This window comes from Plectrocnemia conspersa, unplaced genomic scaffold (genome assembly GCF_051122295.1).
Source record: "Plectrocnemia conspersa isolate PC_06_02 unplaced genomic scaffold, ASM5112229v1 ptg000012l, whole genome shotgun sequence".
Taxonomy (NCBI): Eukaryota; Metazoa; Arthropoda; class Insecta; order Trichoptera; family Polycentropodidae; genus Plectrocnemia; species Plectrocnemia conspersa.
In genome coordinates, this window is record NW_028277176.1 from 29,428,424 (window position 1) to 29,453,766 (window position 25,343).

A 25,343-nucleotide genomic window follows, 5' to 3' on the forward strand; every position below is an offset into this window, starting at 1 on the left:
AGAAATAAATTTATTCCAAGCATGGATAATCGAGAGCACTGTCATAGTACTTAATTTGGACTAAAATTTATGCTTATATTCTTAATGACACTAGTCGATTTCAATATAGTTATTTTTAAAATAATTGTGGAATTTTTATTTTTATTTAAAAAATCTCATTTATTGTCACTTTTTGATATAAAGTTCTTTGATAAGAACCTTTTTGAACTTGTATATATTTTGTTAAAAACTCTTCCATAACTTTAATAAGCTATTAACATCAGTTAAATGTAAAATATCAACATCTTATCAACATTGTTAATATATAGTATTTAAATTATAAAATAAAATAAGACCATGATCCTTTAAAAAATGTATATACTAGATGGAAACATATGTACATTGGTAACAAAATATATTATATCTACGTTATATAATAAGGTTAACCGATTGTAACCATAACTTTATTATGAAATTGTACGTCATTAATCTTATGGCGGTCTCGTATTGTGCACCTGAGCCACGGTCGCACTATGAAAACAATGCGAGCGTAAATGTAATAACGTATGCAAATTTAGCACATTGCGAATTAAACGGAACTGCACCACCGGATCCTAGTATGAAAACGTCTAATCCAGATACCGGAACAACGAGTCCCTTTCGAAACATTGTTTTGTGTTTGCGTGTTGTATAACGTAAGCATCATCAACTCTCGAGGCTTTCCATTTTTAGGTCCGCACTCCACGGCAGCCTCTTAAGACAGAGTCCTTATCCTAGCTAGCAGCCATAAACACGAGCCACTTGCTCATCATACCGACATACCACCCGCCGTGCATATATAGTGCAATGTTATATCCTCGGGAAAATTGTGACAGGTCAAATTTTACGAGGTAATAAAAGCGTATAAGTGCCATTATTTTTCATTATCATTTATTGCTATCGATCGTTTCGTAATCGGCGTGGCCCTTAAAGCTTCGAAGTTGGCTTGTCAGCGTCTCTTATCGCCCCCGCGGATTAAGGCTACATTTGAACTTAATTATTCAGGAGTTTTCATCGAGGCACCTAGGCGCACTTAAGAGATTCTCCTCTGCCCTATGTTTGCCTCTCGATGTATTTCGGTATTTAATGGCGTCTTAATTTTGGCTCTAGTCTCCGCTCTCAATTGAATCGTAAAGAATAATATAATAGATTGTTCACAATTTAATAAAGGCGCGTTTCGCCGAATCCCGCCCCTAATGTCGACTATAAATTTAAAACACACCGAGCATATTTTCATGATTGCCAAAGTTTAAAACTTCATATTAAACTTTGTTCATATTGGAAGCCGACAGAGCCTAACCGCAAAACGACGACGTTAAGCTTTCGACGTCAGCTTTATGTTACATAAAATAATCGATTAATGATCGAATTCGGATATTGCTGTGTTTTAAATTCGTATCATCCTTTTTATGTTTTATTAATAGATTTTTCTTGTTTGTTTCAGGTACTAGTTGATATAAACTGGCAATTACACAGCAGCGGAGCGTAGCATAATCCAGTAAAGCTTTGTATATCTAATCATTAATATTATATACCATGCATATATTTTTTGCATAGCTAATAAGTACATAACGCATAAAAAAGCGATATTAACCCTTTGCACTCAAGATTAATTTTGAGAATGAAAACGGGCATTTCTTATTAAAAAATTAAATTATGTAGTTTTTCGTATAACGCTGGTTGACTTTAAATTTTCAACAAAATATTTAAAATCGATGACACTCACAATATAAATGTTAACCTTTAGAAGTCCAAAAGCATGTATATCATGCCGAAAATATTTATATTTTCTGAAGCCATTTTAAATGATTTGATGATAAAATTCACAGCTGGTATAGGAGTGACTTTTGGCAAATATAAAGAATGTCGCTTTTATTGCTTTCTTAGTATACGATTTGCGACTGCTTGTCGATCTAGCAAATGGATACAATTTTTTCGAAACAAAATAAATGCGCGTAAAGGATCATAGCTTTTAGAGCGGCACTAGTCACTTGAGTATATTGAGAGAAAAAACGACCGCGTTGCTCAAGTATACAAATTGTTTCGTTCTTAAATTTTTTCAAATTTCATTCAAGATAGTAAAAACGAATATTCGTATAGTTGAAAATCGAGCGAATAATTCGAATAACCGAATATTCAATTGAGAACACTAATCCGGTCATATGAATATTTATAATCGATTCTTCTTTTTAGTTAAAAGACAGCGTCAAAACCACGTTCTACTAAATAAGATGACGGAAATGGAATCAAAAATCTTGAGCCACAGCACATAAGTTATGTGTTTATCTTTTTTGTAACCGGAACTTTTGATACCTGTTTTCGAATTTAAATTTTAAATCTTTATTTCAATCAATAGTTTTGTACCCATTCTTATGTACATTACATACATGAGAATGGGTCCAAAACCCAATCGGGAATCTTCATTATGAGTATATCTTCAAATTGATTTTTAACGCTGAATGCTGACAATAAATAAAAAATATAAGGAAAAATTCGGATATTGGTAAAATTCTTCGCGTCTTAAATTGCGTTGTCAAACGCAGAAATATCAGCCTTTATTTTTATCAAATTGAGCTCATCTCCTTGCAGCTATTTTTTTTTTATTAAACCCTTTATGTATTTAAACTTTTTAATTCTCTCGTAAAAATCGTTTTTGTTTTATAATAATTGATTGAACCTTTCGGCAATCAGCTTATTTCTATGTATAATGTGACGATTGTAGTCTTCTTCGTTGTCAAGGTAAAGCTGTACAAACAATAAATCATTAAGTGTTTGACTTTTGATGTAGTTAAATGCTCTTATAACGTATTGTGATCACTAAGATTGCTTTTTGATTGATTATGATTTTTGACACTTCTCCGTCAACCTTCATGGCTCCTCCATCGCCCAACAAATTCCCCCGGAGTCAGCATTGCCCACTGAGATTCGTCTATCGCCCGACAGGTCTAATTTCAACGTCACTTTCCCCACCACCATCTCTAGAATAAGCATATTCAACACAAAATCCTTCCCATCGTTATTAATAGAAAATACATTATCATCGAATTATTTTTATATTAATACTATAAAAATAATTATTATTATTTATATTATTAATATATAAATACATATAAAACCGTCACCCATTCGTAAATCACTTGCTCAACCGAAGGACGCTGTTGAGACTGAGGCACAAAATTTTGTCACTGAAAACCCAATTTTATCCCAATAAAAATACCCTTATCGGGTTAATTAATGCAATTTAAAAAATATGTGTTTATTTTATTTCTTATCTAAAACATTACAAAAAACAACGCATAAAATCGACGTTTCATTTTATAAAATGCGAGTCTAAAGGGTTAATAATACTATGTATATATTTTTGCATAGCTAATAAGTACATAACGTATAAAACAGCGATATTAACAAAAATTCAATTTAAATATAACGATAGCTTTCCGTTTTACGATTCCGCCTGCCTTATTTGACTTTTCTCAACTTTTATTTGTATTGAGTTAGCTTTGTGTGCCAACACAGAATTATGCTTGCTCCGCGGCAAATAAGACAACATCAATATGGCGCGGAAAATTCGCATTTCCACGAAAAATCGGCTCAAATCCCCGCTGCGAAGATTTCATTAAGTCCGATCGCGGCCCACCCGCCGCGCGTGAATTATTCAAATTTTCCCCGTGCAATTTTGGACCGCCCTGTAGCCGTAACGACGACGCGTACACAACGTGTGTCGTCGGTTTAATTACTGTGCACCGTGTTAACGCGATTAAAATTGCGCCGGGTCACGTGCGACGATAAATCGCAGAATTCAACGATGTATCGTGCAAATATTTATTTTTAAATGTTTATTTATTAATGTCGAGGCGATGGCGATGTTTAATTGGATTGTCGCAAGTTGGAATTGTTTCGTCGCTGTAAACGTCGAACAACTGTAACTATTCCCGGGCAACTTTAGTGTGCTTTTATGGCATTACGTGAATGGGTGTAGTTCGTTCGCTTTAGCATATTTCATATTAATTGAGTGAAACTCCAGAAGTGTTTTCTCGGCGGTGGCAGACGCGCGCTTGTTAGGTGGCATTATGTCATCTTCAATTTGCCACGTTGTTATTCTACGTAAAGTTCTATGGTAGATCAGAGATAAATTAGTATTTTGTAGTAAAAAAAGTTTTGTTTTATTAAATTACCACATATATAAAGACATGTAGATGATTCTATCAGACGGTGGAATTAAAATGGCAGGTCTTGGAAGTCGGAGAATTTTCGCTGGTGTGTCGAGTTGTATAATTGTCGGCTGTGATTTCGGTAGAACGGTTGAGATTATCGTGATGTGATCTCGCAGTGTTCTTTGGATGACGTCTCCGTGTCGTCTCCTCTCAACGTCTCTTATCTGTGATCCATTCTCGGATTTTTAATTGAAGGATCGGTTTATCCAAAAAATAAGTTCTGATCATAACTGATTCATAAATATCTGTATATATAACATATTTTAATTTAAAAATATCGTGTTTTAAAAATCTCTTACAATTACATTAATAATTTATATTGGTATGATACACTTACATTTCCTCTAAAAATTGTCAAAAATATAAAGTAGTTAAAATTAAAAATTAAATATATTTGACATTCAAACAATTTTTGTTTGCGCAATAATCCGACCACGATTTTATAATGCTGGTTCGAGATAACTATAGCGAATCGCAGATGAGGATTTTTTTATGCCAATTGCATCGCTTTTTGGACACAGTAACGAAATGGTTTCACGCCTGAAAAAAGAGAAACTCCGGCAATTGGTAACCAAAAAGTAATATAATAATTGTATTATGCGCAAGGTAAAATATGTTGTCTAGCCTGCGTGCGTCCTTTCCAAACAAAGATTAGTTTATTCGGCGGTATTTATGAGCGATTAACGTCTCGAGATGTGTTATTAGATAGTCCGTACAATATTTCAAATTAATAACGCAATTGTTTTGTTACAAGATCTATAATATTGTTGTCCCAGCTGACTTTCAAGAATTTTGATCTCTCTTTTAATTTGTTCGAAGTGTTCGTCAGAATGACTTATAAATTATAACAAATTGTATATAAATATTTTCACATATTATTCATTTAAATTGTATTCTAATACATAGTTAGATATGAAATTGAGATCTGGAAAAACTTTTTAGTTTTATCAGAACCAAATTGAAAACAGTAGATAATAAGGTTAACTAAATAAATTAGATTTAAATGAGGTTAATTTATAAAGCCGAGTTTCTTTGTATATCGCTACAGAAATATTCCAAGGATAGATAAACAAAATTCACGCAGTTACTCTGAAATCTGGACGGATGTTAATTGATGATCAATAAGCGTAAATCCTAAATGATTCTGTGTATAAATCCATCAGTGCTATTATTTGTGTGAAAAAATGGGCTTAGTATTACTATGCGATATAATAGTAGCTGGACGAGGATTGAAGCTAAGTGAAAAGGGGCCGATTCCTTATTTGGCCTAGGTCCGCTTTCGTTCTTAACGGATTGAATCTGATTTTCGCGCTTATATACATTTGGAACAATGCGTTACAACTGTTACAATTTTTTATAAACATACATTTACTTACTTGAAATCTTGGTAGAAAATTCCAGCGACTGTCAACACTGTATTTAACATATATTTTTAATATAAAAAATAGGATGTGACGTACTACGCGAAGGTATTTGGCACATGCATTAATGCAGTTATACAATCAATTGCATATATTTGTCATGATCTTAATTTTTTATTTTTAGTGTAGGTTGAGACAAAAATGCGTTATTTAAAGTTTACCTAATGCCTCAGTAATTGTGCTATAATTTTAAAATCTAGAATTGTGATGAAAATTTGCAGCTCTTGTTGTAAACGTTCAATAATAATATAAAAAAAAATGTATATTTTTGTGTATGCCATACAACTTTATTGTTACTGCTAGTAATTAATAACTACAATAAATTCAATAAAACCCAAACTTCTGAGATTTGAACGACTCATTGATGAGTCATCCCGTATCTCGCATAGTCTGATTTTTTTTTATATTATTGTACAAAAATTGAAGGTGTTATGCTACATAACACCTTCAATCCGTTTCAGTGTGATTTGCTTCTGAGATTTAAATACAACAATATTAAAAAAATATTTGCAATTGTGTATCTAAATTTAATTTATAGGTTTATAAAATTATAGGTTTGCTTCTTCTCACATACATTAATGCCGAGTAGAACAATGTTATCTTACAACTTACAAGACTTAACGTCTTTAGAATATCGTGTAGACAGCTACCCAGATTTACATATATTATTTTGACTTAACCTATAGTACCATCACAAAGCATGCAAATGATTTTATCCATCGAAATTATGTGAATAAAAAACTACAATTCTAATGTAACTTACGTAATTAGATTTTGCCCGTTTGTACGTCGATACGAAGCTATTCCCAGAAGAAGGGTTAAAAAGTACGCTTTACGACCAAAAGCCGCACTCTCCCTTTACGATATGTCACACGGCATCATTTGCAGAGGCGTATCCGACGTACTGTACACACATCCACCGACGGGCAATAAATTGAAACGTGGCACTTACCTTTCGATACAGCTCTAGCTGCGGCGGTAGTCCTCGAACCCATTTAGTGCCGAAATACGCTCGTAAAGATCGCCATCATTTTTCTATTTGCACAATTCGGAGATAAGTTCGGGGTCGTGTGAGCTTTCGACGGGTGCTGCGCGCTATCTCGGCGTGCCCTTAGCACTCGATATTGCCTTTGATGGCTCAATAAACCATCGACCCTAATGCACTGCCCTCAGAAATTGTCTTCTCCTGGGAAAGACAAATATTTCCCGGGGACGATATCGCTGTTTAATAGCGGTGGGCTTTTCCTAATGTGTCAAAGATACTCCATAATCATGATTAAAATATCTTTGATACTCATAATTCATACTATGATTAATATCCTGATCGATTACATGGTGTTATTATGTATTCCTAGATATTTCAAATCATTTCAGATTGAAAAAACTTGAGTCGCATTACGTACAGATCGTTCCGATAACCGAAACGGGGTACAGATTATTCCCATTCAGATATTAATCCAATTAATAGTTGATTATTTATTTACTGTCTATCAATACAATATAGTCCATTATCTGAAATGCACATCATTTAACAATTACATTGCCTACTTAATTTGTTTCGCAGCAGCAGGATTAATTTTATGTTCGCCGATGTATGGAAAATATCGAAAGTAACTCCAATACATAAAAACAGAAGCAAAACTATGATAGAGAATTTCAGGAAGTTGATTTTATCAGCACCAGGCGATACACTATAAATATACTTTAAATCATATCGAAATATACTTTATTAATGACGAATCAATAGCATGTTTTTTACGTATCGATCAAAAGCGACGAATCTGCTCTGTTTTTCTAATTTTGTAAAGAAAAGTCTCGATATTGGCAATCGAGTAGATGCACTGATTTTGAAAAGGCTTTTGATCAAGTCTGCCATGCTTTAATTCCTTAAAAAATCGATGTGCTCAAGTTTTCCCATTAAACATGTTTTTGTTTAATGGGAAATACAAATCTGTTAAATACTATTTATTTGTTCTAATATTTTGATTAAACGCATTTTTCTTAAAATATATTTTATTAATATTATTTTTTTGTGTATGATGCATTGGTGTAAAACTGTTATGCCTTCTGCCTATAAATATCGATGATAATTTTAAAACAAGCAAAAAAAGCATACACCCTTCATCTACGCGTGCACCTGCTAAATCATGTGAGAATCATGCGGAAAAAATGCAATTAATATCAGATTGATGGTTGTAACAATAAATTAATTCAGAATTAATATAAAAATGTTTTCTCTGAACTCGCTCGACTTGTATATTTATTTATCATTTAGCGCGCTATTGTTATGTATGAGTTCTAATTTGGAACGATAACCCGAAGTTTTTACTACTTTATTTTTTTCGCCTAAATCGTATCTGACTATATTTTGGCAGTAATCCAAACTAGGTTCTCGACCTTTTTTGGGGTCAATTTGTATTCGAAGTTTTATGTTTTGATAACTTTGCTTTTATTATTTTTCGAATACATCTCTGATTAAATTTCCATATATATTTACTACGACTAGATTTGTGAGTAAACTATTGAATATTGAAAACTGTTACATTATCATATACATAATATACCCCAAACTATTTTTTATAAATATATGAGTTAAATTTACATGTTGTTATTAAGCTGATTTGTGAAATAGGAGCAATAAACTTATTTGAAATTAGCTTCGAATATTATTAGTTACTTGCACAATATTTAATTACATAACTTCGAGAAGCAAATTTATTTGTTATTCAAGTTTCTTGAGAGTTTATTATAGACTATGAACTAGCAGAAGATATTATAAATTATATCGAATATCTACGTTATATGAGCGTTTAATGTTATACTTGTACGACCTAATATCGTGTGTAATGTGGCAAAATTACATTTATGCATAAGATCAAACTGTTCTTTGTTACATAGTACAAAATCTGCGAATTTATATTAGCTAATATTCTGCGCTTTCAGCTACAGCAGAGGAGCACATTTTGGATTTTCCGGACCTTCCCTTAAATAATAACGAACGGAACACACTCTAAACGCCTTTGTAACAAAAAAGGTGCACCTTCAAAGGGAGCCAGCGTACACTCTTCCTTTTTAAAAACCTTAACGAATCCCCATGCGCGTGTGCGTGCTTTTTTGTGATTAATCAAATATTCAACGGAGCGTTAAAATCCTATCCTTAAATCTGAGCACATGCATTTATAATGTGTAATGCGCTACGCGCTCGTCTCTTTTATATCTTGCTACAATTTATCGTTTGACGCTTTTCGTAAGGAAAATGCGTGCTATGTAATTTTCTACAAAGGTATGACTATAACCGGCCTATAAAAGTATCTATCTATTTTTCACATAGAGTTAAAAAAGACGAAAAACTTCAATTACATTAATTTATGATAATTCTCATATCTATAGAATTATCCGTTTTAAAAAAAAATACATAAAGCCTTTTTTGTGATAAAAAATAAAATACCGCTGCATAAGAAAGGGTAGATCCATCCCATATGCTTCAAAATTTACCTTTTCATGGAAGCTTTTAATAGTGTATGGAAGTATATGAATAGGAAAAAATTGGGTACGATTTTTACATATATCTCGAGAAATTTTCTGTTTTCCCGGAAAAATAGAGCATTTTTTGTCAAAAAATAAATTTGTATAAATATTTTAAAATGTTTTACAATCTCTGCATTTTTTAATACCGCTGCATAAAAAGGGTGGGTCTGTGCCAGATGCTTGAAAATGTTATTTTTATTTGCAGCTTTTATTAGTGTACGAAAGTATTTGAATGGGAAAATATTGTGCACGATTTATATATCTCGAGAAATTTGCTGTTTCACTAAAATAAAAATAAAGCATTTTTTGTCAAAAAATTAATTTGTGTGAATATTTGAAAATGTTCTACAAACTCTGCATTTTTTAATACCGCTGCATGAGGAAAGAATTTTTATAGTGGTCGTTAGTATTTGTATATCAATATTTTCCTAACTATTATCAGCTTACAATAAACCGCTATACGTGGGAATTGACAGATTTCAAAAATGTATGGGGTGCTTTTTACGAGTTACACCATAAAATTTGCCTCCTCACAAACTTAAATTTCGTTTATTCAATAATTTTGTATTCTTTTCCTGTTCGAAATGTAAACAATGCCAAGACATTTTTACTACGATTCGGGTATAAATACAGAAGCCCTAAATTTCTTCGTGTATCGATGCTCTGTATTCATTCGGAGTAGATTCTGGTCCATTGTAACAAATCCTATTGAAGCTTGTTCTCTTCGTCGATCATCCAGTTCTCTGTTCAACATTAATATAAAGATATCTACAATAATATACTGTATTATTAATCACATTCTGTACATTACCTATTATTTTTTTGTTTATAAACATTTCTCGGGAGAATCGGGAAATGAAAATGAGAATTCTCATTTCTCGAGAAATTAAAAACAATATTATTGAAGTGTGTATGTAGGTAGTCATATTTATACAATCCCAATAAAATATACCACAGAAATATATGTGCATATAGAGAAGGTGATAAATTGATATGAGTACCTATATCTAAGATAATATTTTCCAGCATCAGATATTCATTGAAGTGTTAAAAATCCTCTCCTTACGTCCCAGCATACATTTATTATTATATATTGCGCTACACTTCTATCCTCTATTTTTTTCGTTATTGTGGGTATTGCTCTCAACCGTGCTGAAATTTATCATCGCAATCCCGTGCGCGGAGATATGAATTATTTTTGCCCTCGTTCCCGGCAATACGTTTGCAGTAATCCCGGTTTGGTCGTTGCACGCGCTTCCCTCGCTGTGTACACAATATGTATCCAGAGTACCCGGACCCGCATATCTATCCAACTATCTATCCCGTACAATAAGGCCATCTTTGCGGAAAAGCTATTGCCGTTATTGTTATATTCTTGCGTGGAGTTTTTTTTTTCTTCCGATAGCGAAACTTCTGTTACGAATGCGGTCTTTCTACTCGTTTTAATAGATTGCCATTAAGGGTTAACCCTTCGAGGTTGCTTCGTAATAAATAAAACAAACTCAATTTGATCGCGTTTAAATTATGCAAGACGAGGTGCTTCGGTTTTAATATTTGTTTGCATAAACTGCTCGTGAGCCCGATCAAAAATTTAACAATGGTTTCAAACTCCGCTTAACTTTCAATTCAAGATTATAACGTGCATAATTCAGCAATGCTTGCCGTTTTCAACTTTAAATATATGTATATATCTATATACATATTTCAAACAATTTTACAGTGATGTGAAGTGAGAAATTTGACTTGCTTATTACTGTCATATTATGTTTGCAATTCAAATTAAATTATGTGAATAAATTTGTAATTATATTAAAAGTATTTTTGCAGTATGATAATGGCAAGTCGACTAGCGTTGGGTGAAATTAAAATTAATTGGCAAATCAATCAGGTACGGTAACGCATATCTCTTACTTCAAGTCTGAAAAACCTGCATTCTGTTATCTTCAGTTTTAAGATGCATCGGCTAATAATATCAGAATCAATTTAAGTCAAGTGTTTTTAGTATTAGCCTTACTCGCCAGACCTTGTTCCCAGGTGGTGCATAAGTGACTGTGCGCGTGACCACTTTTACGGCAAAATCCATGCACTTTGTAAGCGCTGGAGGATTTTTATCCAATGAAATGGAGATTGTGTAGAATAAAAAAATGTGCGTTATATACTTAATCCTGTCAGTTATTTATACGATTAATATAGATCGTTGAGTCACTAAGATTAATTATCAAGACCTTACATTACATTTAATTTGTTAAGAGCATCAATGGGATTTGCACAAGATTATATTTATAAATACGTGTTTACAGTCTCCTAATTTTTTGAGTGCCTGTGTTAATACACCTGACTCAAAGAGTTTTTTATGTTGCGGCTGTGCTTCGAAGTTACGTTATATAAAGTGGCTATTTATTCTTGGCGGTATATTTTTCATAAAATATTGATAATATTTTAGTAGAAATGTATTTATCGTGTATCCCATTTGTCAATCTGATTTATTTTATTTTTTATTACAAATCTGATCATTATTATACAATTAAACATTAAAAAATAAATAAATAAACAGTTGAGCATTTACAACCCACGTAAAATTTTACAGCTCATTATAGCTATTTTTATGGGCCCACGCCCTCCTCCCACGGTCGCATTAGGCTCGGGAGTTGCGGCCCATGGGCGACCGGTTATTACCCAGCCTAGCTTTCGCGCCAGCACGCTGCGCTGATAGGCGTTATGCCTGCACTACACTCTCTGGAAGTTGGCCAAGGTTGGATAATGTAGTGGGTTACTTCGGTCGATTTCGGTTCTGCCTGCTCTAAAATCTCTCGGAAGTTGTCCGAGGTTTACCAAGAACGAGGCGTGAAGTGGGGGTAATTCAGTCGACTTGGCCAGCTTCGAGCGCTTCCGACCTGGATCGGCATTTGTTCCGAGTCATAGGGACCGAAGTCGAGGCTACTCTTTCCAGTACGAGCGGTGAGAAACTTTCCCTTTCGCTCTCTCGCGTGTTAAGTGACGAGAGTGAGTGAGAGATAATGAAATTGTGGTTCGCATCATGAAATAGAACGAGTAACTTGGTTCAATTTCAGTATGCGCGTAGGCGTTCTATGATTTGCACGCATGACGAGCGCTGCAACGTGGTCACGTGGTCAAGTTATAATACCACATGCTTATTGGGGACAGCGGGCGCATGTTAACATGCTTTTTATTTAACAGACTTACTGACATCTTTGAATATTTTTGGGCACCAAAAAGGATTAATTATATTTTTGATAGTATATTCTTCTAACAGATATCGTTATTATATTTTTTTCATATAAAATTTATTAATTAAAAAATAATTAGTGGTACTTGCTTTTGTTAAAAAAAATCGTTTCGAATATTCTTGTGTATTTTCCTAGATCGGTTTATATAAATGTCACACCATTACGAATTATTATTTAGAATCGATGGCGACAAATTCTAGGATAGTCACAGATGTGGTGTTCGTATTCTGAAGTATCATATTTATGCCTTATGGCATTTTGCAAAAACCGTCAAAGATTTTGCGTAAATTGAATATTTACGACCGAAAAGTTTTCATTGATATCGTATTGGTGAGTGCCCACACAAACTTTTATAATTATCAGTAGTGTAATTTTAAATATATGACAATTTAAAAATTGCGATTATTTGGCACTTTTTTCGATCGCGCGCAAATATGCCGGCAAGAGCGTAGTGGCAGCCGCCGCCCGGACGTCATCCACGCCGCGAAGCCAAAGTGTAGTGGAGGCATTAGGCTAGACCTCCTTCCTTGATCGTCCGAGTGACGACCGCGGTCGAGCTAACACGAAAAAAATACAAAATTATTTTTCGTATTTTCAAACACAAGTCGAAAACCCCTGCTATACAAGTTCGCCTACAATTTACATATACGTATAATATTTAATGTTTTATAATATGTGTATTGCCATTTGTTCTTTTAAAAAAAAATATTTTATCGATATTTTCGTGTCCGCAATCATTTATTTCCTGAATTTTTGGATCCGCAGTTTTTTTGTTCGCATATTCGATTTCGCAATTATGCAATCAGCTGAGTTTTTTTCTGAGTTTACGTATAATTATATCGAATTTGATCGTTTTTTTGTCGTTTGTATAGCTAGCTGTAAGTGGTTTGGAAGCTTCCGATTTTATCTTATTAACCATCGGATACTGTTTATACATCTATATCTTATACATAAACCAAAAAATGTGTATTACAATAAATAATACATCTAAATATCGTATATAAAACATACATTGAATAATAAAGTATTTTAATCAATTCCAAATACCCATAATAACGCATATTGGTCATTCTGATCCCGCTTACTGAAACTGTATCAATCCTCCGATTTAGGAAGACGCAGCGCGTATATTTAATAAATGGACAATAAAAAGGGTAGTAAAAGCGTTCGTAAACAACAAATAAAACGCGGGACGCCATTGTGTCTCCTGCGTCGGCCATCATATTGCACATTCGCTCGTTAGGATTTCTCTCGCTCTGCATTCACGCCCAGCCACTGCCTTCTTTGGGTTATAGTGCCGTTTTACTGTCGGACGTATAAGTAATGGCTCACCAAAAGCCTACTGCCGAGAAATCCACCGTCCCTAGTCCTTATTTGCATCGTCCTCGTCCGCAGTGGATGTATATAAGCGATTATCGTCAGTACACCGTGTATATCCCTTAATCTCGTCAAAAAATGTTTTAGAACATCTCAGTGAGAATAGTTTCCTTTGCGGATGGTTATGGTGAAGTGTGTCGGTTACTTGATTGCATTTTTCAAAGGCGAGCAAGCAGAGAAGCTTTGCAAGCGCTGTTTACAGACAAGTGTTTCTTACATTCGCGAACTCGGTTCTTCTATTTCGTATCCGCTGTGGAAAGTTTTTCAGTGGTGTTTTATTTTTATGTTTTTGTATTTGCACACTCTGAAACATTTTTATTTGCATGTGCTAAAAGTGTTTCATACATTTTCGCCATGAAAATATGATATATTTGCTGTATTGTGCTGGTTTTTATATTATAAATAGTAATGTAAGTTATAAAGATGTATATTATATACTCTAGATTATCCGGGCTAATGATGGGGAGGAAGGAAAAAAATATTTCTCTTTATTCTCGACAATTCTTATGAAAATAATATAACTTTTTCATGTAGGATAATCCGTACTATGTTGTTGCTGCCCAAGCTCTTCGTGACATAATTTAACAGAATATATTTCAAATAAAAATCAAAACATGACTTTTAGCTTCTCAAACATATTTCAAAGTGTTTTGAAGTTGTTCGTTTCAATACTGATTTGCCAGAATTTAATTCATGATTTTTTATTGTATATATCATGAAAATAATCACAATAATCAAAAGAGCAACATACTTATTCAAAAGTTTGGTCGTTAATATGACTAAATGTATGGCTAGTGTTGGATTTGTGTATTCAAATCACCTTGGGGTTACCGCAGTCCTGATTTTGCGTCTAAGGTGCTATCAAATATGTAGCTCAACAATTGAGAATTTTTTATTGAGTGCATAAGTAAGCTCTAGCGCCTCTAGGTTGTAGTCCAAGTTCTTCTTGCCCTTAAAAAAATCTGATGTCTTGAACTCCAAAGTGTGAATTTCAGTAAAAGTGTATTTGAGTAAATCTCAGAGAAGTTCTTAGATGAAATGTCCAAGATTAAGTAATTCTTGGTTGCCCCTTCTAAGAGAGATTTTTTATCCGTTCCTTTCTCGGTAGAACGCCCAAATACAAAAAGGTGGCGAGTTTTTTAAAAATATATTGCCGTTGGCCGCTAGAACAGATTAGGAACGGCTGTTTCAAGGGCGTTATCTTTTCTCAAAATGGCAGATTTTTTAATTTTTCGTGTACTTTGTGACTTAATCTGATAACTGTTTTACCGCGGTGCTCATTTAAAATTTGTAAACGATTAAAACGCTTTATTTCTTACAAACTGACATTTGAGAAAATAATCAGAGCATTAAAAATGAATCGTGGTCGCGTAAACTTGAAAAGCTAAAACCATCAGATAATTCATTATAGAAAGCAACTAAATAGCTTAACAATAAACACACAAATTTCACGTTTAAAAACTGGAAATATCGTAGCTGACGCGGATTAGGGTAAGGTTAATGTAAGTTGAATTCATTAAAAAATTTAAACTAAAACTAAAAATAAAGTAAATAGATCAATAAGAAAAATATAATTTGAGGATCTTACTATCCCGACTAAATATCGACCTATCAGTATATTACCGTAATTTAATAAAGTAATAAAAAAAAGTAACGTACTTTTTATTTAATGCTCATTTTTATTATTGTAATTCACAAACAATACGTTTTATGGAACAAAATATTTATTTAAATGCACATATCTCTTAAAATAATTTTCCTGTTAAATCGCACTAATATTTTTTTAAATTATTTAAAGTTTGCAACGCGTAATGCTCAATTATTTATTAAATTAAAATAAATGTATAATTTTTACTCTTTAAATATGCTTTTTTCTGATTCTTTATAACTATATATATTTGAATATACAATTTTTTTATCATTTGTTATTCGATATTCGAATAGTTAAAAATAACGAATATTTGGAAACTCTAATTCCGTTATAATAAAAAAAAACATATGGAAAACCTTGACGTTTGATCGATTTTGACGTGCTTTTTTTATAGCGAATTTTCGTTTGAGACGATTGTGCCTTTGTTTTGATGTCATGACCAAATGTTACGATTAAATTACGCGGAAAATATAATATTTACACACATATATGTGGAATTGGACAACTTATCGGCGTCGATTCTTATTATAGCAGTAGGAAGTCAGTGTATGTTTTACACTAAAAAATGTATTTAAAATTACGTTATAAAAGTAATTATGTATTTTATAAATTAGAGCAATGGTTATTTTAGTATTTCTTATAATAACTTTATTTATGAATAAAGCGATAAGCATTCAGCAACATTTCTACACAAAAACAATGCTATTAATTTTATTATTTATAATGTAGCAAATTTTAAATAGATGATTGAATATTTGTAATGCCTAAAATTTTTTTAGAAAGTTATCAAACATAATAAATATGAATTGAACATTAATTATATTAAAATATACTTGTATCCATTGTTCTGGTTATATAAATGTAGATATTTATCACAGTATTATTTTTACATTTAACATTGGCTAATATTATTGTTTGTGGTGAACCATGGTGTTCAAATGTCTATGACAAGCCAATATTCATAGTATGGATATTAACAATAATAGCCTCGAACGCACCTTTTATTAATTTGTATGCCATGTGGCGTAATGATTACATACACGAACTTTGATGATACATTGTGTCCTTGTCCAAGATAAGTCGTTTTGAGTTGACCAAAATTTTACACGCCTCATTGTTTTTTCACCGCGTTTCAACGCAAAATCGATTGCTCCGTTTTGCTTGTTAAACGCCAGCGATTAATGAAAGTTGAAAAGCCACTCGAACCGCGTCCATTATCGGCGCTTTCGCTTCGGGCTTTCTTTATATTATACTATACATACCATACAGTGAAGGGGCCCTTTTGTCGGCAGGGCGCAGCGGCACGCGCCTACGCCCCCGGCGCCATTTATTTTTCCGGCACTGTCTGTCGCCGGTCTGTTGCACGTTGACAACGTCAATTTGTAACTAAGAATGATGTCAGTTTTAGCCAAATTGCCGCAGTGCGCCACTTTACGACGGGCCCCTCTCTTTTTTCCTTCGTTTTTTCGCCCAAAAAGAAAACTTTGGAAATAGTTTGAACGCGAAAAGTTTCATCGCTTTCGCCCGATGATGATAATGATGATGATGATGGCAATCGTGGCTGTGGCTTATCCTGGCGAATCTAATCCGTTAATGGATGGGCGTATAGATGATTTAATACGCTCTCGATGTATTGTCTATTCTGTCTAAATGTTATATAACCTTCCATAAATCAAATGACATTTGATGGACGCTAATTACTTTTCAATACCGTATATATTGTTTATAGTACAGAATTAATTAATTAATATACGGATTTATCTAATATTAACCAACGAATTTTCGTTGTTTATTATAATACTTGACTAAAGAGGGTAATTAATTATATTTTAGATTATTATACTTTTTATGATAAAAAAAGACGTGACATCCCCGGTAGTTGCTCGACACTAAGTGGATGAAACGTCGCGGTGCTAGACGCGTTAAAAAAATATGTTGATGTAATATATGTGGGCAATCAATCACCCATGGGCAGGGCCCCTGCCAGAAGGACTACCCTGGACCTCCGCCATATTCTCTCGAACACAACAGGGTTGTCAATCGAATGTTATTTGGATATTTTAATCAGTTAATCCAATAAGTATTTATATATACTTTGTTCAGAAATCATAGTCAGTAGGCAGTATTTAACAAAATAATTTAATTAGCCTTCTTTCGCCATATAAGTCTGTCATATAAAGTATCATTCAAAAAGCGCATAACTTTCAAAATCTTAATATTTCGTATATAATAAAGATATGCTATATAATAAAAAACTATTATATACAAACATATAATATAAAAAAAAAATTGATAAAACAGTTAAATTTATAAAATCATATTTTTTTTTAATATTCCGTTGTAATTTGACAGGCGTACGCCCAATACGTTACAACTGTAGCAATTGGGTACATTACATTTACATTAATAATTATAAATTATTATTATAATTTAAAACCAATATATGTCATTTTAATAATAGCGCATTTTTTGTAAATTAAAATTCGAGTGCCGCTGCTAGTGCTCGAACCCAAAATCCACATTTTAAGTAGTTAGAGAAGTAACATTTTCACCGGTAGATATATATTTCTACTAGCGAAAATATAATTTAACTGATAGGCGTTTGTGGAATTATATGCTGATTTAAAATGTATATTAAACTCAATTTGACAGTTGCGAAACATTTATTTGTGGTTCAAACCCAAACTAAAATGATGAACTAAATCCAACTTGCCCAAATTTATGTTCCTAAACTAACTATGATTTTTGAAGTATAAATAGGTTAGGTTTTGGTTAGATTTAATTTATTTAATTTACAATTCTATAAATATCTGATTATGCATCAGATCATCCGATTGTGATCAAATACAGTTTTACTGATACTGAGCAATGAAATGTAAATCAATTGTTTGATGAGTAATATTTATACTAATGAAAATATATCTTTACTGGCAATAAAAATATTTTTTTATATATATATGCCAAAAACACTTGTATAGAACAAACATACACTAATATATGTTCCGCTCATTTTTTCAGTTTTGTCATTAATATATAATATACATTCAAGTGTAAAAACAGTATCTATTGTACGATAAAATTGTTGTTTTGGCAAATATTTATTTAAGAATGAAACGGAGAGATTCTGCGAAGAAACAAGATCAATATTAAAGCAATTCGAAGCGTGAACAATTTGGACAGAAAACCAGTAAAATTCTACGTTTTGGGGTTGAAAGTTTGTGGAATATCACTCCGAAATTTTATGCATGGCGAAACTGCAATGGCTGTCAAATGAAGTATTCGCTATGAATTTAACGGTCGCGTTCACGGGCTATATAAATTCACGAAAAAATGGTATACATGCTGAATATATGTACATATATCGAAAAGATTAATCCATTAAATCGCATGATTGGTTTGATCGGTTGTATTCAGTTTGTCAATTATTAAAACTAGAAACGTATCAAATCCGAGCGTGGAATCAATCCGATGCGGTCAACACATTCTAGTTTTGAATGTACATTTATATTGTATAATAAATTACACATAGGCTCGTAATTATGAGGGATATCAATATCAGTTATTGCGTTAATATAACATTAATATCGAATACACGTCAACGGATGTGTAATATTACAGCAAATATACATAACATGTGCGTACAACATTTAAATAAATAAATATCGTAAAATATTTTTAAAAATTCGCCGAAAAAAAATAAAAACGATTGATCGTGGCCACTCAACGGTTATTTCGCCGCATCAACCGTAATAATCCAGTGCCGGTATAACTGATTCTGTATTCATAAATTTGAATATAATTTATAACTTTTATAATATATAAATTCCAAGTGGATAATTAAAAGTTGCCGACGTTGAATTTATTTTTATACATAATATTTAATATTATAAAAATCTGGCAGTCAGTATCGAAAATAATTTTCTCGTTCGCCTGAAATTAATACCGTCGGTCTGGCAACTTGACAGTCGACTGATAAAGCCCGTCAGCCGAAATAAAAGGTCATTTCGCCTGTCACATTCGCCGTAACTCCGCACATTTTTAAAAGGTCCGAAACATTTTTATTTCATTTTTAGACACACCACCGCCAAACAATTCCTCTTAGGTCGCCCTCGGCACGTGCCGTATCCGTACCGCGAACGACAACCTTTTTGATACTAAAGTGAAAATAAACTAGATTTATAAAATATAATTTGTTTATTATAATGTTTGCACGTAGCGAAAGTTTCTTTGTGAAGGGAGTGCTCGAGTAATTCGTTTTTGTTAACAAGATTAAACACAGGTGTGTGTTTTATGTTATACCGTATATAGATAAACATGTACGGTGTTACAAAACTGCTGGTGGGCGTTCAAAGTTAGACATTTAAAAAAACAAAGCTTTCTTCTAACACAGCGCAACCCCTTTAGCGAAACACAATATTCGGTGATTATTGAAAAGTTGCGCCCTTCCGGAGCAAAGTTTTCCCAAAGCGCGTCATATGGCATTTATAATCTCAGATTTTTGTGTTTTCATAAACCGCCGCCCAAAGTTAAATCATCCTGGGAAGCTGCGGCCAGCCACCTTTGGGAAAAGTTCTCGCGTTTGTTTTTATGAATAGTCGAACACCCTCTCGCACACCTTAGCTACGAATAGAGAGCGAGAGAGGGACGTGCGTGATAAATATTAAAATGAATTAATGCGGCTCGGACGAAGTGTTCTCCGTGGAGAGGCGGGACAGTTTTAAAGGACCGGAGAAAATGGCGAATTTTCGCCTATGGGATAAAACAGGTCAAGTGGCGACGAGCGCAACTCGCAGAGAGAAGTACGGAGGAGGGTTGACAACTTTTTTTTAATAAAAGGATGCGAAATTGCTACTGAAACTGGATAATAGCTAAAAAATTATACAGATGAAAATGATGTGCTGATATAAGTAATAAAAATAAAAAATATTTATAAAACTTGAAATTATAAATAAAAATATCACACACAACATAATTAATTAAATAATACGAACCGGAGCAACCAAGGTCTGACAATTTTTTAATCATAGCCTATGACAAACCTTGTCAAAGGCCTTATCATAATCCTTATATACGACGTCTACTTGAATATATATTAAATACAACTAGGGATTGCAATACCGGTATTATGGCAAAAATTGCCCTACGGTACTACCGATATTACAAAATTAAATACCGGTAGAACCAAAAATATTTTTTTTGTATGTTTTTTAAATTCGTACATCTTATTTGTTAAAAACGAAATCTCTATTGCTAAGAACTACGAAAACGACGATACCCATATTGCTTGAAAGCAAAAGTGTAGAATAAAATTATGCTTATTGTAGGAGATTAACATAAGAAGTTTTATCAAAGTAGAATAATATTATTCCTTTTAGTCCAAGACGGCTTAAGTATGCGAAAAATCCCACCAATTGAATTTAACATACTTGCAATTATTTTATATGCGCAACGTGTGAAGATAAAATGACATTTACTTTATTTCGGGCAAATCTAACGGTACCTAGCAATTCCCAGTAATTATGTTATGGGACAGAAAAATGACGACGCCCTTTTTTATGATAGGGATGGTTGGCGAATCGAAAACAAACGCAGGTATTTCTTACACGAATACTGTTTGTACATTTTTATTTCAATTCAATAATATTTTTACTCAAATAGTGCACGTAATATGCTTCACTAAACAGTGGTGTTAAATATTAGCAATCGATAAGTCTTTATAATTATATTTAAATATAAAATTGAGTGAAGTGTATATTTAAAAAAAAAATCTTTTTCATTAGAAAATAATGCAATGTTATTTTTTCTGTTACCATCTAAAGATAGGTTTTACTAGGACGATATAATTATATTATATATTGACGGGTGTTTTTTTAAATTAAACTTATTTTTTCAAGTAAATAAATATGATAAATATATTTTTTCATTATTGTAACAACTAAATAGTATTTCTTTTTTTACCTCACATCATTGAAAGTACACAAAAAAAGTTTCAATTTTTTTTAAAAACATATGTATAACATAATTTATTTAAAAATGCAAATCAACGATTTTTTCAAAAAAAAGTTCGCATATGTTAGAAAAAATTGTCTGGGACTAAAAGGGTTATCCAGTATTTACTTATTTTTTATTCCATAATATTTACATAATACTTTTAACATGAGTAGAAATAAATAAGTATACGAGAGATAAATATTATTGTGAAATTCTAAAATTAAAATTAAATGTGCAATAATTAAAATCAAATAAGTCACATCTCAATCATCAATCATATCAATATGTCGCATTTTGAACTAACAGATTTACAATTTTCTACGCACTCATTTTCTTACATTCTCATAATGTTTTTCGGAGAATCGGAAAAATAATGAGTGATATATTTTATTGGAATAAATTGGCGAGTAGTGCTCTGGCCCCTGGTAAAAATTATTAGAGAATTTAAATTTATTGTTCCAAAATATTAACACCAGCCCCCCCCCCAACCCCGTATTTTAAAAAATATTTTTTTCATAATTGGTGTTTTAATTAAAATAATTTGTAATTAAAATATTTAATATATCGAAACAATAGTTTCCAGGGTATTCGAACGCATCCCTAAAAACGTGGCATTTTAAGCGTTTAACCTTTTCAACGCGAAGCCCATCATAGAATGGACTCGCACGTTTTTTTTTCAAAACTTATATAAAATGGATCAACAACTACCATAAATTTAAAAACAAAACTTTTTATATTGAAAGCCATGGATATAAATTCGCAGGTTTCGGGTTTGCTGTTTGCGAAACAATAGGATGAACTTGGTGAACTGCCACTAATTTATTAATAATTGGCTCTATTTTGGTCAGCACCATTTTTAAATCATCTTGATTTGTTATTTGCTGTCGATTTTTATTTTAATGAACAAATTTGTGACCCCGCTTAACCAACGTTCAACTAATATGATGAAATAAATGCAAATAAATTATTTTGTACTATAGCACATGATATAGCTTATTATTTACTAAAAATAAATACATATTTTTTAATATAAGAAAAAGCATATATGTATGTATTATAGTTAAAGCTGGAACAACTGCTCTTGGACGTAAAAAAACATACTGTATGTTTTAATATTAAATAAAGGGCGATGAGCAACTTTAATATGATATCGAAAAAGCTTTTTTACTCCGACCAGAAAAAAAAATGGGTGTTAAGCGCCAAAGTTATCCGGGAAATTTGACTCGTGCGAAAGCTCGGAAAATTCGCCCGAGGCAATGAACCGACGCGATGTACACACGATAACGTCACGGGAAGCTTCCGTGTCAGGGTTTTCCCCGGCTTTGAAAACCTTTTGATGGCTTTCTCCCGGACCCGTCTCGCGATCTGTTTGCACATTGTTAGCGCGGGGCGGATAAGCAAAAATGCGAAAATTATTATTGTTACACCGCACAAAACCGGAGAGAAAAATTCACCCAGGCAAAGTTTCCGCAGTCGCTAACTCGACTTATAGCGGAATAAAATATTCTCGGCCCGAGCGAAGACTTACAATATAAACTTTCCCGCTCTCTATTCTCATTCAAATTCGCATAATCTGCAAGAGTGACGCGGACAGAGCAAATTGATCGAAAGCCACGACTCGCGAAAGACGGGGGCGAGCCGCTTTCACCGGGCGCAAAAGTTTCATTGTGCTTAATCGTTATTTGAATAAATTCTAGGGGAGAGAGAGAGAGCACACTTTGTCGGAATTGAACAAATTATAACGTATCTATCTGCCGGAACGAAAATTCGACAATGGCGAGTTCAGCGTTTCGGAAAGTGGCGATACGCCGTCGAATGAAAAAAAAAATAGAACGGCAGGGCATCGACGGGTGCAAATTGTGCAAAAACAAAAATGGACAGTTAGTCGGCTGGCGGCCGCGAATTAAAATTCTGTTAATCCGCGCGAAAAGTGTAGGGAAAACTGTCATGGCTGTACCGGCGTTGACAATTTTGATGAGTTAGAGGCTGTACGTGGACCGGTTAGTAAATAAACTAGGTATGTGTAGCTCTGCAAAACACTGACAAAATTTCACCGCACGTACTCGTATAAATGTTTTTTTTACGTTCACTGTGATTATATGTACAATACGCCATAACTGTCGATATCGAAAAGCATAGGTTTATAAAAAAAATACTGGCAGCTTTGTCATTTAGTTCAACACCTTACTGTATAGCGAGACAAATATTGATACATTTTTTAAACACAAAGTTCGCTTTAAAAATGCCATCTGATTGCGAATTTTCACCACGATTTTCGACTTTGAGTAGAAGTAAAAAATCACATAAAAAACAATAAAATTGTGCCGTTGCCGTAATAGCGTGAACGACCGGTAACGCGTGTATCATATTTCCCTGATTCGTCATTACAACTAGGGATGCCAAATTATTCATTTTAAACACGGTAGTCGAATATTTCAAATTTTAATACTCGGGTGTACTTTTGCTAATTTTAAGTACAAATAATATAATATATCACCTAGATGCAAACTGCAATAGCAAATAAAGCATTAAATTTAAAAAAATACTAGTGAGAATTTTATTAGTTCAATTTACATATTGCAACAAACTATTGTCGAGATCGTTATTCTCCGAGCAGTGGTAGATAAGCTGGCGGAGGGATGAAGTCAGTGGAGGATCCTTGAGTTCTAATTGGTGTGGCAGCTACAGTGTAGTGGAAGATGATATCTCTCTGCTGCGGTGCTCGTATGCTGGAGTCTCTCTCATGATGTGACCGTATGTTGTCCGCGGGCGGACCGAATATGCTCCTTCGAATGTCTGCCTTGTTGTGACCTTACGGTGCTTTTTGTCTTCCGGTGATATATTGTTTCCCGTGACCGTTTCGTAACAAATAAATATTCATTCAATGCACCAGAGAATCCTTGCTTCTAGTCGTAACTAGGACTTTGTGTGGTCCCACTATTGATGAATGATCATTTTTGGTCACAAAATTTCAAGAATAAAGAATTATCTGTATTTCTTAGTTTTTGCTCCGACATAAATGATCTAATTATCTACATTACTAATATTTTTTTAATAATATATTTAGCTAATATAGCTAATTGTTTATACACTAAACAAATTAAATCAAAATATACACATAAAACATTATATAAACATAAACAGAATATAAAAAAATACTACTATTATAAGTTATTTCTTAATGCACGAATGTGTTTCTTTATTACTTTGAGGAAGCCCACTACATTTCTATTTTTGCGGATTGTACTAGGAATATTTATATATAAATTCACACCTCCGTACAATATTCCCCTGGCCGTGCCCATTTTCTTATATTTAACTATCCTTAAATTGCTTCTATGTACATTTATTATTAAAATACTCTGGTAACATATTTTCTAACTTTTATATAAATACTAAAACATTAATCTTCAACATTTCTTGAATATCGAACCAATCTAATCTTTCAATCATACTTCTACAACTAGTAAATCTATTTTTATTTAAAACTACTCTCAGTGCCATATTTTGTAATTAATATTAAATTTATTAATGCAATTTTTTTCTTAATATTTCTCATGTTTTTTTATTATATTCACATCCAATTTCTCATGTGCTTGTCCCTTTTCTTAATTTACAAATTATCTATTAAATTGCATCTAAAGATACTGATTTAAATGTTGTACATTATTGTATTGTACTGAGGTATTGAATTCACAATCTCTTCTATACTTTCAATTATTTGACGATCTTTATATATTTTTCCATCAATCTCCATATTTATATGTCGTTTCTCTGAGTGGGGCTAATTGTTTCCACATCTTATTCGGGTCATTTTTTATTTCATGTATCAAGTTTTCATACCATTTTTTTTAGCTATTTTTAACGCTTTGACTGCCATCTTTCTTATATATAA

The 25,343-nt window shown here is 32.8% G+C and overlaps 1 protein-coding gene across 3 annotated transcripts in view; it reads left to right on the forward strand.

The window, feature by feature from the left end:
• Sdc (Syndecan) overlaps window positions 1–25,343 on the forward strand; it is a 323,379-nt gene that overhangs the window by 240,256 nt on the left and 57,780 nt on the right. Inside the window, exon 2 of one of the 3 annotated variants that reach the window (XM_088200768.1) lies at window positions 1,463–1,516. The exons of 1 other annotated variant lie outside the window; for it this stretch is intronic. The gene's annotated coding sequence lies outside the window, so the exon portion shown is untranslated. Of the gene's footprint in view, window positions 1–1,462; window positions 1,517–3,891; window positions 3,997–25,343 lie in introns of those variants that run through there. One more of the 3 variants, XM_088200769.1, reaches the window with a different exon arrangement.